This window comes from Drosophila navojoa, chromosome 2 (assembly GCF_054131105.1).
Source record: "Drosophila navojoa isolate 15081-1374.11 chromosome 2, UAZ_NAV_1.0, whole genome shotgun sequence".
Classification (NCBI taxonomy): Eukaryota; Metazoa; Arthropoda; class Insecta; order Diptera; family Drosophilidae; genus Drosophila; species Drosophila navojoa.
In genome coordinates this window covers 30,765,373-30,778,685 of record NC_142890.1, presented here as the reverse complement: position 1 = coordinate 30,778,685, position 13,313 = coordinate 30,765,373, and the positions used below count along the sequence as shown (strand labels likewise).

Here is a 13,313-nt window from a genome sequence, read left to right as displayed (position 1 = left end):
ACAAATTGACTGAGACTCTGACCCCGGCCTGAGAATAAAGTAACCTTTCATGTTTTCTCACACAGATCTTTAAATTTCCCGGAGTTCATGCTCGCAAGAGATAGCAATTAATATTAAAAAAACGTTTTTTAAGATTTTTTGCTTAAAATATTAAATGGTAGAAAACAACTCAACATTTCCAAAAGCTCTTCTTGCTGCGTTGCCGTCATTACAGCTACCACTTCAAAACAAATGTTGCATCCTTTTCTGTTAATTTTTTAGACGAAACTAATGCAAAGAAGCGTCGTGTTATCATACTCTGCAGCAAGCTCAGAAGCCAATTTTCTTTTTAATCGAGGACCAGCATTGTTATAATTTAATTGCTTTCGACCTGGTCTTTTAGGTGATCGGTCGAATGCACTGACCTTCAAATGTTACTTAATAAATCCAACTATTTTTTTTTTTTACCTTATAGTTAATTGATTTAAATTTATCGTCCGATAAGTTCTCTTTACTTATTTTGTAACGCCATAATCTTTTATAGCGCTTTGTTGTCACTTGTTGCTGCTCCGCACTTCTAGCAGCATGGAATTGCATGAGGTCTGCACACTCAAGTCCAGCGTCAAAACAGAATGTGAGTCGTATCTCACCGGATTGTATTAAATTACCAACAGGTTTTTTTTATAACTCTATAACTGATGCTGATGATCCCCCAGGGCAGGCCGATTGAATGTGTTCAGTTTCTCCACATTTGATACAGATTATTGTAAATCTTTTCTGCTTCTCTAAGATACGTGTTGCGATTCCAAGATCGCGCGCAAGCGATTAAAAACGAATGGAATTGAAATAACGGCAGTCGCATAGTCACACATACAACCTTAAGCGTTATTGCGAAGTACATTTTATTCTTTCCTCTTTACACAGTTGGGCAGACGGACGGACAGCAAGATGGACGTTGCACAAAACCAATATACTCGTGAGCACTGTGCGTTGCTGGTAAGTACAAAGCTGCAAAACTGAATGAAAACTGAATAAGCGACCGTTTTTTATACCCTGAATCCATTGAAAATGGGAAATCAGGGTATAATGTTTTTGTGTAAAAGTATGTAACATGCAGAAGGACTCATCGCAGACCCCACAAAGTATATATATTCTTGATCAGCACGATGAGCTGAGTCGATATAGCCCTGTCCGTCTGTCCGTCCGTCCGTCCGTCCGTCTGTCCGTATGAACGCCGAGATCTCAGAAATTCACCATTGGTCTGTTGGGTTGATCCAACAGACATTTAAACAAGCAAGAGAACTCTAGTCAACAGTACTCGACCAGATACTACCGAACCGAATTGATAACAAGTAAGAAAGCTCTAGTCGAGACTGCTAGTCGGCCACATTAACGAAATCCTCTGAAACCTTCGAAGAATTGTTATTTTAGAATAATTCTTCGCGTCCTTCTGACGCACAGAAAAACATAAACACGCATTGGAAACCTACTATGGAAACTTAATGGCTTAATAATGAAACCTTCAGATCATGATAATAATCAGGTATTTCGGGAATAGCTCTCGTTTTTTAAAGAAACACTCGATATGCGCGTGGTATACCCTAAACCCATTGAAAATGTGAAATCAGGATATAATGGTTTTGTGTAAAGTATGTAACAGAAAGAAGAAATCATAGCAGACCTCAAAAAGTATATATATTCTTGATCAGCACGACGAGCTGGGTCGATTTAGCTTTGTCCACCTGGCTGTCCGTCCGTCTGTCCGTATGTCTGAACGCGTTGATTTCAGAATATATAAGAGCTAGAGACTTGATTTTTTTTTAAATGACCGTATATACGGATGTTGAGTTTAGCTTCAAAAATCGATAGCTATTCGCGATATATTATTATCGATTAAAAAAACTATCAATTAAGGCAGATGCCACTGCAGTGCACTGTAGTTAATTGTGAATGATTTTTAATTTTTTCAAATTTTTCAATTATTGAATAGAATATGTAGTTTCATTAAATTCGGTTAAGTCAATCGACGTTAAAAAAATATAATATAATATAAATAAGATTTCGAAGAGTGAAATGTCGTCGTGATAAGCTGAGTGGCACTCGATCGAGAAGTAGTATCTAGTCGAGCATTTTCGACTAGAGTTTTCTTACTTGTTTTATCAGTCTTTATAGTATCATAGCATTAGCTCACGTTCAAACGTTTTAACGTTCTAGTTTAAAAACTGTAGGAGATACAGTTTTATCCTATTTGCCACGCCCCCAATGGGCGAAGATATAACCGTCATAGCACGTAATCTTGGGTGGTCGATGCGGATCTACATTCCAAATTTCAGCTTTCTATCTATTCAAGTAACATAATTTCTTTCATATTGGAAAATGAATTTTCTGATTTGCCACGCCCCTAATTATAATTCGGAGTTATACACGCGTATGTGTTCCGAATTTGAAGTCTCTAGCTTCAATAGCGCCAAAAAATTGCGTTCATACGGACAGACGGGCGGACATTTCTCATTACACTTTCGTGAATGAGTCTAAAAACCTCCCAAATCGTATTACTTTATCTTCTCTTCTGCCTTCTGCCAAAACAACAATGTACAATTATTTTGTTATATTAAATCTTATGGAATAAAACTAATTTCAATTATTTTGGGGCCATGCGGCGCATCTTGTAGGTTTTTCTTAGCTCTCGAAGCTGGGAATGGGATCGCGAATAATAGGGCAGGGTCGATCGCCTTACTATCTAAGGTCGACTTTCTCTGGGCAAGCTTACATTTGCTTATGCTCTCTCTCTTTCTTTTTCTTTTCGTCCTTTTCTCTTTCTTCCTTTTCTATTAAAGTGGCCGATGACAGTCGTTCAGCACGCGATTCCATTTAAAAAATATGAAATACGACGACCTAATGGCCGGATCCAGATCGTACACTGCCCAAACTTTCCTAATCACACACCATGCGAACACGTTACAATATACCAATATACAATAAACCAATTTATAGAATTAGTGTGAATATCCGCAATAAAAAATTGACCAGCTCAACTTATTTGCGCATTTTAATGACAATTATGAATTCTCTATTTGAATATACATTATATATCAAAAACCAGTTCTAGCTGTTACTAATTGGTTTGGGTACCCACGATCCGGCAGGGCCATCAACTACAACGTCAGTTGTATAAGCATGACAAGATGATGCCAAAACAGTTAGCACAGCAGTGAGAAGTATCTGTGAGTGGAGGACACCAAAAAGAGTTAAATATTTGCCAGAGAGTAAACATATTTTTCTCCTTACCAATTTCATGTTCATTGTAGCTTCCGTTAAAACGAAGATATCATTGGGCTTAAGCCTTCCATTTTATACCCTTTACGAAACGGCAACGAATCGATATAGTTACGCGTATACGTAATCTATCGATTTCACAAAATAATTTCTTTAAATTCGAATTATATTACATTTGCAATGGTATTAAGTCATGTGGAACATAACATGTTCATATTTGAATTTTTGTTAATTTCGATAATAGCAGGGGAAATGGGCGAGTGGTATTAGATTATAATTAATGCAGATCTAGATCAGTCTATAAAATAGCGTGGCACACGCTATCGAAAGCAAAGTATCGATTATGTACTCGTAAGTATCAAATGATGAGCATCGTACTCATAAAAATGTCGAGACAAACGCATCGATGGTTCATGGTATCGGGTATTTATAAATATATGGGCAAATATTTATTAAATAAGAATTAGATTTTCAATTTTTATTTTTTTATTTTTGGGTTATACAAGTTTTTTTCAATTACTTGTACAATGAAATCATTATCTTAAATATCACCCCCGGTGAAAATCGGCTCTGGTTTTTTGTAATGGTTGTCCCAGCTTTAGAGAATAAACGTTTAGAGGGCACAGATATCGCAGGAATTATGTTGTGCCATACAAACATGGTATACACGAGTATGCACAAAAAATTGCAGCTTTCTAGCTCTTATATCTTCTGAGATCTCGGCGTTCATACGGACAGACGGACGGACGCACGGACGCCGAGATCTCAAAAGATATAAGAGCTAGAGAGCTGAAATTTTTTGTGCATACTCGTGTATACCATACGCAGTACGAGTTTGATTTATTTTTTCGATAACTCATCCGATAACTTTTTTATCGAGAATAATCGAAAAATTGATTTTGTTTTTTGAGCCTCATTGGAATACTATTAGACATAGAGACTTCAGATTGACTGCGTATATATATATGATGAATACAAACATTTTGTAATCAACAGATTTTGGATACCACGCCCCTTTCGCCCCCAATTTGCAAAAAACGTATTTCAAGTACTAGAGACTTGTGCTTTAGAATGTACACACATTTTGACCATATGATTACGCTCTGAAAATTTTATTAAGATTGCATGTCTACAAAAGTTATTCATCAAATAAATTCTCATACTATTGCCCACACTGTAGCGCAGCCCAAGCGCAGACGCTGCTTACTGCGCAGTTAGCAGAGCGCGGGCGCGTGAGGGTGGATGCATGTGTATGTATGTGTGCGTGCATAAAAGAAGTGCAGAATGATAAGAATATCAGCTTGGAGGGTTCAGGGTATCTCCTAGTCGAGCAGTCTCGACTAGAGTCTTCTTACTTGTTAATGAATGGAATGACATGAAAATGGTATGTGCAAAACTATACAACCTGGCACAACATAATTTCTGCGATATCTCTAAACGTTTATTCTCTAAAGCTGGGACAACCATTACAAAAAACCAGAGCCGATTTTCACCGGGGGTGATATTTAAGATAATGATTTCATTGTACAAGTAATTGAAAAAAACTTGTATAACCCAAAAATAAAAAAATAAAAATTGAAAATCTAATTCTTATTTAATAAATATTTGCCCATATATTTATAAATACCCGATACCATGAACCATCGATGCGTTTGTCTCGACATTTTTATGAGTACGATGCTCATCATTTGATACTTACGAGTACATAATCGATACTTTGCTTTCGATAGCGTGTGCCACGCTATTTTATAGACTGATCTAGATCTGCATTAATTATAATCTAATACCACTCGCCCATTTCCCCTGCTATTATCGAAATTAACAAAAATTCAAATATGAACATGTTATGTTCCACATGACTTAATTCCATTGCAAATGTAATATAATTCGAATTTAAAGAAATTATTTTGTGAAATCGATAGATTACGTATACGCGTAACTATATCGATTCGTTGCCGTTTCGTAAAGGGTATAAAATGGAAGGCTTAAGCCCAATGATATCTTCGTTTTAACGGAAGCTACAATGAACATGAAATTGGTAAGGAGAAAAATATGTTTACTCTCTGGCAAATATTTATCTCCTTTTGGTGTCCTCTACTCACAGATACTTCTCACTGCTGTGCTAACTGTTTTGGCATCAACTTGTCATGCTTATACAACTGACGTTGTAGTTGATGGCCCTGCCGGATCGTGGGTACCCAAACCAATTAGTAACAGCTAGAACTGGTTTTTGATATATAATGTATTCATAATTGTAATTAAAATGCGCAAATAAGTTGAGCTGGTCAATTTTTTATTGCGGATATTCACACTAATTCTATAAATTGGTTTATTGTATATTGGTATATTGTAACGTGTTCGCATGGTGTGTGATTAGGAAAGTTTGGGCAGTGTACGATCTGGATCCGGCCATTAGGTCGTCGTATTTCATATTTTTTAAATGGAATCGCGTGCTGAACGACTGTCATCGGCCACTTTAATAGAAAAGGAAGAAAGAGAAAAGGACGAAAAGAAAAAGAAAGAGAGAGAGCATAAGCAAATGTAAGCTTGCCCAGAGAAAGTCGACCTTAGATAGTAAGGCGATCGACCCTGCCCTATTATTCGCGATCCCATTCCCAGCTTCGAGAGCTAAGAAAAACCTACAAGATGCGCCGCATGGCCCCAAAATAATTGAAATTAGTTTTATTCCATAAGATTTAATATAACAAAATAATTGTACATTGTTGTTTTGGCAGAAGGCAGAAGAGAAGATAAAGTAATACGATTTGGGAGCTTTTTAGACTCATTCACGAAAGTGTAATGAGAAATGTCCGCCCGTCTGTCCGTATGAACGCAATTTTTTGGCGCTATTGAAGCTAGAGACTTCAAATTCGGAACACATACGCGTGTATAACTCCGAATTATAACTAGGGGCGTGGCAAATCAGAAAATTCATTTTCCAATATGAAAGAAATTATGTTACTTGAATAGATAGAAAGCTGAAATTTGGAATGTAGATCCGCATCGACCACCCAAGATTACGTGCTATGACGGTTATATCTTCGCCCATTGGGGGCGTGGCAAATAGGATAAAACTGTATCTCCTACAGTTTTTAAACTAGAACGTTAAAACGTTTGAACGTGAGCTAATGCTATGATACTATAAAGACTGATAAAACAAGTAAGAAAACTCTAGTCGAAAATGCTCGACTAGATACTACTTCTCGATCGAGTGCCACTCAGCTTATCACGACGACATTTCACTCTTCGAAATCTTATTTATATTATATTATATTTTTTTAACGTCGATTGACTTAACCGAATTTAATGAAACTTTCAGCATATGATCTACATATTCTATTCAATAATTGAAAAATTTGAAAAAATTAAAAATCATTCACAATTAACTACAGTGCACTGTAGCAGTGCACTGCAGTGGCATCTGCCTTAATTGATAGTTTTTTTAATCGATAATAATATATCGCGAATAGCTATCGATTTTTGAAGCTAAACTCAACATCCGTATATACGGTCATTTAAAAAAAATCAAGTCTCTAGCTCTTATATCTTCTGAAATCAACGCGTTCAGACATACGGACAGACGGACGGACAGCCAGGTGGACAAAGCTAAATCGACCCAGCTCGTCGTGCTGATCAAGAATATATATACTTTTTGAGGTCTGCTATGATTCCTTCTTTCTGTTACATACTTTACACAAAACCATTATATCCTGATTTCCCATTTTCAATGGGTTTAGGGTATACCACGCGCATATCGAGTGTTTCTTTAAAAAACGAGAGCTATTCCCGAAATACCTGATTATTATCATGATCTGAAGGTTTCATTATTAAGCCATTAAGTTTCCATAGTAGGTTTCCAATGCGTGTTTATGTTTTTCTGTGCGTCAGAAGGACGCGAAGAATTATTCTAAAATAACAATTCTTCGAAGGTTTCAGAGGATTTCGTTAATGTGGCCGACTAGCAGTCTCGACTAGAGCTTTCTTACTTGTTATCAATTCGGTTCGGTAGTATCTGGTCGAGTACTGTTGACTAGAGTTCTCTTGCTTGTTTAAATCTCTGTTGGATCAACCCAACAGACCAATGGTGACCAATGGTCACTTGATGTATAGTTTAAGTTGACCACTAATTTTTTACAAACCCCATGGTCACAACAAAGACATACATATAATTCTGTTAGGGTGAATTGAAAAAATGAATCGTCTTATTTAGAGAATAGGAGTTTTAAAATGAGTTCAGGATTTGTACAAATCGGCTATTCTTAAAAAAAAAGTCTTACGGTTTCAAGCTGGACAAATTAAAAACTAATTTTTAAAACCAGTGTGAGTACCCACAGTAAATAATATGACCAGTTCAAAAGTTGTTTCTGCATTATGATTTGTATATTTGAATATACATTATATTTCGAAAACCAGTTCTAGATTTTATTTATATGGTGTTGGTGGTGGTGGTAGGTCTTGCCTAGGGTTATCGTCAGGGCCACCAGCAGTAGCATAGCAGCTCGATGCTAAGACAGCTAGCACAGCAGTGAGCAGAATCTGTGAGTAAGAGAAACCAATATAAGATTGTTACTTTTAAGTGAGTAAACAACCAACTGGTTTCTTACCAGTTTCATGTTGATTGTAGCTTCCTTTAAAACGAAGATATCATTCTGGCTTGGGCCTTCCATTTTATACCTTTTTGAAAGCATGACTGCAACGAATCGAAATTACTACACGTATCCATAATGTATCGATTTCACAAAATAAATTCGCATGACCTCTAGTCTGACACGGCCTAAACAAAAGAGATTAGTTATTTTCACTAGAACTAATTCATGTGGAACACCACATTTACTGTACTTCCAGAAAATAATAGCAATATTCATATAAATCAGAAATCTCATTTTGCTAATTTGAATGTTAAAACAGATTTCCTTTTTTATCGATAAAATCTAAAATTGACAATAGCTTAGTCTCTTAAACATAATTTAAATACTTTTAGAGCTGTGTGCATGCAGACACTTTGTACAAGAAGCAGAGTGTTCGTGCGCCCATATGCTGGTTGTTATATAATCTTAAAATGATTGTAATATCGGTTTTTTCTTATACCTTGAGCCCATTGAAAATGGGAAATCAGGGTATAATGGTTTTGTTAAACGTATGTAACAGGAAGAAGGAGGCGTGGCAGACCCCACAAAAAAAAATTTATATTCTTGATCAGGGCGACAAGCTAAGTCGATTTAGCCCTGTCCGTCTGTCTGTCCGTCCGTCCGTCCGTATGTATGAACGCGCTGATTTCAGAAGATATAAGAGCTAGAGACTTGAATTTTGTTTTCCTAGGTCCATGTATATCACGCGCATATCGAGTTTATCACTAAAAATCGACAACTACTCTCGATATTTTATTATCAATTAAAATCCTTATCGAAAGCTAGTTATTTATTTATATCTCCTACACTATCCCCCACCCCTATGTTCACCCCCTCACCATCACCTTTATAAAAGGAGAGACTTGCTTTGGAATGTACATACATTTGAACATTATGATTACGTTCTGAAAGTTTCATTAAGATGGTACGTTCAGAAATTAAATTACTCAACAAATAAATTCTCATAATATTGCCCACACTTCAGCGCAGCCCAAGCGCATTCTCTGCTTACTGCGCAGTTAGCAGAGAGCGTTTTTATACGTGCTTGCGGATGCATGTGTATGTATGTAATATATATACATGCTGTCCGCCCGTCTGTCCGTATGAACGCAGTGGATTTCGGCGCTATCGAAGCTAGAGACTTGAAATTTGAAGCACATACTCGTGTATATCTCCGATTTATAGTGTTAAATTTTCCCAATCAGCAGGCGTGGCAAATCGGAAAATGCATTTTCCGATATGCCAGAAATCACATTAGTTGAAGAGCTAGAAATCTGAAATTTGGAATGTAGATCCGCATCGACCACCCACGATCATCAGCTATGGCGAATATATCTACGCCTATGGGGGCGCGGCAAATCGGATAAAACTGTATGTCCTAGAGTTTTAAAGCTACACCGTTAAAATATTTCACGTGAGCTAATGTTATGGATCTATAAAAATTGAAGGGAAAATTGTATATATACTTTTGATGCTAGATACCTCAAATTTGATAAATATCTCGGGCTGACCTTTCAAGACCAAAAAGCTTTGTTGGATTTACATATGTTCGCCGGGGGCGTGGAAACCCGCAAAAGTTTATATATCCTAAAGTATAAAAGCTATAAGCTTCGAATTTGGATCGTTAAGTTATTAGTAACCTCCTTTATCGATTCCCCAAATGATATTGTTACGACTCTTTAGGGACGTGGCATATCAAAAAATACCTTGTAATTTCATTTTTTGAGCGTAAGCATCAAAATTTTGCAGCTACTTTACCGGAGATCCGACTTTCAATTGTAAGTGGTGCGGTGGCATACCTGGTAAATCCAATGAAATCAAAAATTCTACTGGGTAATTTACAGCTTTGGTAGTATCGCAAACTGTATCAACAGATTTGCATGATTTGCAATCTTTTAGCAACAATCGTTGTTTTTTGAAATTTAACCCTTAGAGGAGTAATAAACAAGTAAGAAGACTCTAGTCGAGACTGCTCGACTAGGAGATACCCTGAACCCTCCAAGCTGATATTCTTATCATTCTGCACTTCTTTTATGCACGCACACATACATACACATGCATCCACCCTCACGCGCCCGCGCTCTGCTAACTGCGCAGTAAGCAGCGACTGCGCTTGGGCTGCGCTGCAGTGTGGGCAATAGTATGAGAATTTATTTGATGAATAACTTTTGTAGACATGCAATCTTAATAAAATTTTCAGAGCGTAATCATATGGTCAAAATGTGTGTACATTCTAAAGCACAAGTCTCTAGTACTTGAAATACGTTTTTTGCAAATTGGGGGCGAAGAGAGCGTGGTATCCAAAATCTGTTGATTACAAAATGTTTGTATTCATCATATATATATACACAGTAAATCTGAAGTCTCTATGTCTAATAGTATTCCAATGAGGATCAAAAAACAAAATCAATTTTTCGATTATTTTTGATAAAAAGTTATCGGATGAGTTATCGAAAAAATAAAGCAAACTCGTACTGCGTATGGTATACACGAGTATGCACAAAAAATTTCAGCTCTCTAGCTCTTATATCTTCTGAGATCTCGGCGTTCATACGGACAGTCGGACGGATGGACGGACGGACGGACGGACAGACGGACAGGGCTATATCGACTCAGCTCATCGTGTATATATATATATATAATATATAATATATATATACTTTGTGGGGTCTGCGATGATTCCTTCTGCATGTTACATACTTTTACACAAAAACATTATACCCTGTTTTCCCATTTTCAAAGGGGTTCAGGGTATAAAAATGAGAGGATATCATATAAACGATGGGTATCAGCAATGAACTGCAGAGAATTGTTTCTGTACGATCACCAACCATGATTCCAGTCACGTAGTCAGCAACAGGTTCATTAAGTCGACGTATATGCTTTGCAGCACTATATCAGGATTTATGACAATAGCATAACGTAGTAGCATATGGATGTGTGATTTGAATAATTTCAACAATTCAGTTAGCAGAGCGTCCAGCTCGCTGACGATGCGCGTTGTAAAAGGTGAATTGAGATGATTATAGTTGCAACGGGCATCCACGCAATTGGCGAGTACGTGTTCGGAGCCCTCGGCACCCATAAAGAAAAAAATTTGTATACATTTTAAAATAATTTGTACAAAATTATGAGGTTCATTTGGTATTGGTAGCAATGAGCCGACTTTGTGGTAAATTTGGCCTTTGATTTTGAATGTGGAATTAAATTGTTGACCATTTGCAGCAGTATTTGTAACAATTTCTCTTGCTCCAAACGATATCATATAAAAACATAAATTGAATTTTCGAGTCGACTGCAAGAACAGCGAAGAATCTGGATCAGTACCAATAAGGAATTTCAATTTCTGGGAGTTTTACTTTTCCTGATAAGCAATTATTTAAATTGAAGGGCATGGCAGTGCGGGCATTTCTTGTCCAATGTACCAATGACCAACATCAACATCAGGCTCATACTAAAGTGCTAGGCGATAAAATGAACGTGATGTAAATGCTCGAAGTACTTGTTGACGTTGTCCATCAAATCCTTTACGTATCTGCGCGTTTCTCTTCGTTTTAATTGTTTTTGCTTGTTTCGCTCATCTCGCGCCTCTTGCAATTGTGATGCACGTAAAACAATTTGAAAAACTGTTTGGTGATTAACAGTGACGTGATATCGTATTCGATTGCTCATTATTTGCCTTACCTTTTATACTAATAAAACAGATATATTTATTAATCACGTTCACGTATTAATACAATGTTGTTGCTAATTCTTAGCAAAGACAGCAAGCAACCTAAATTCTGTAGTGAAGTTGCAGTTTTTAAAGTAGTGCATACTTTCGGGATCTCGTCGTCATTAAGCTGAGTTTGAGCTACTGGGTCTGTAAGCTTAAATTATATAAGAAGTCATTGCCCACTACAGGCTTCACGCCTTAATATTCGGAGCAAAATGGATGTCACTATGGAGGACGAACTGCAAGCTTTCCCGCACCGTTCCTCGTTGCAGCGATCGCCGCAGCAACAACAGAGGGCGTTGCTACAGCCGTTGACTTCCAATCAGTCCCAAATAGTTGAGTGCCAGGCACCCAACGAAGCGTTAACTCAAATAGGAGTTGTAAAGAGGGGATAAATGCCCTAATGAAAGAGGAGCTGGGTAGGCTGGCTAGATCAGCCTCCACAAGACTGCCGAAGCGTTCTGTAACCGATCGGTTAAAACTGCGAAGTGCAGACCACGCCTTTCAAGAAAGTAGGCGAGAGAGCTCAAGCAGCGAGCACTAGTGCCACAGCAGGTAGTTATACGCCCAAGCGGTCGAGGCAAGATGCCACCGAGCAGAGCACCCTCAAAAAAGCCGAGGCTTAATAGAAGCGCAGCGAACCCAATAGAGCCCATGGCTCTACGGGCTGCAGATGATAAATCAAACCAGCGGGGTCGACAGACAAACCCGATTAGCTGGACGCTCGTTAAAGGACGCAAGCCTTCGCAAAAACGACCCAGAAGTGATTCAATCGCAATTTCAGGCGTAGGTGGTCGCAGCTATGCGGACATGCTTCGCGCAGTCAAGAGCGACTCAAATTCAAAACGTCTGAGCTGCGATGTTCTAGATGAGTTAGCTAGCAAGGAGGAGATCTTGGGGGTAATCAGGGTTGAACTGAAGGAAAGCTCACTCCCCATTGAGGCCATCAAATCGATTCGGTCTACGTTTGGTGGACAGAAAAGAGCTACGGTTGCTCTCCAAGTTGGGAAATCCAAAACTCTGCTCGAACAATATCCTACTAGAGATCTACTCGACACTAGATGCTGCTCAACACTGGCCACGAGTTTACCTTCAGTCGGGCTGGATACGGTTCTGTAATTTACATTACTTTTGTCATTTTATCCCTCTTTCGGGAAGCAACATGCAACCATTGCGATAGTTAACGGGCAGCGATCATTCGGCACTTCTGTTCAAAATAGGTGAGCCAACTGCCAGGGTGCCAACCTTGTGGAGGGAATCGTTGCTAGCGCTGGAGGCCTGTCACCACAATCAATTTGGTTTCTGGAAGGCCGGGTCAACAACAGATGCGCGTCGCCAAAACTTAAAGATCAAAGCATATGTGCAGCGAATGTATCAATCGCATACGAAACTGGTTAACAGGAGCTGGACTCGAGCTGGCGGCGCACAAAACGGAATTCGTCGGAAGCAGCCGCAAAAAAAGGGGACCTAAACAGCAACGACGTCTTCTTCTAATGAGCGTCATTAGGTTAGTCATCCTTAATGCAGCGCCAATATGGTCAATAGCGATGGCAACGCCGAGCTACAGCCGGAGCTTTTGCCCGACCTACAGGCTGAGCGCAATCAGAGTCAGCTGCGGAATAGCTCAACTAAAGGGCGATGGACACACACGCTCATCCCGGAGCTTAATCCGCTTAATCCCGGCGAGGTTAATTTCTATCTTTCACACATCCTCT

At 38.4% G+C, this 13,313-nt stretch overlaps 3 long non-coding RNA genes across 3 annotated transcripts; 1 reads left to right on the top strand and 2 right to left on the bottom strand.

Moving 5' to 3' along the window:
* Nucleotides 1-2,975: 2,975 nt before the first annotated feature.
* On the bottom strand, nt 2,976-3,341 carry LOC149092465 (uncharacterized). The gene is made up of 2 exons (XR_016196246.1): nt 3,268-3,341; nt 2,976-3,201 (listed from the first exon to the last, which is right to left on the bottom strand). It is a non-coding gene; the product is annotated as an uncharacterized LOC149092465 (long non-coding RNA).
* Nucleotides 3,342-5,219: 1,878 nt separating this feature from the next.
* Nucleotides 5,220-5,570, top strand: LOC149092464 (uncharacterized). The gene is made up of 2 exons (XR_016197674.1): nt 5,220-5,293; nt 5,360-5,570. It is a non-coding gene; the product is annotated as an uncharacterized LOC149092464 (long non-coding RNA).
* Nucleotides 5,571-7,613: 2,043 nt separating this feature from the next.
* Nucleotides 7,614-8,014, bottom strand: LOC149092463 (uncharacterized). The gene is made up of 2 exons (XR_016196190.1): nt 7,860-8,014; nt 7,614-7,791 (listed from the first exon to the last, which is right to left on the bottom strand). It is a non-coding gene; the product is annotated as an uncharacterized LOC149092463 (long non-coding RNA).
* Nucleotides 8,015-13,313: the final 5,299 nt, after the last annotated feature.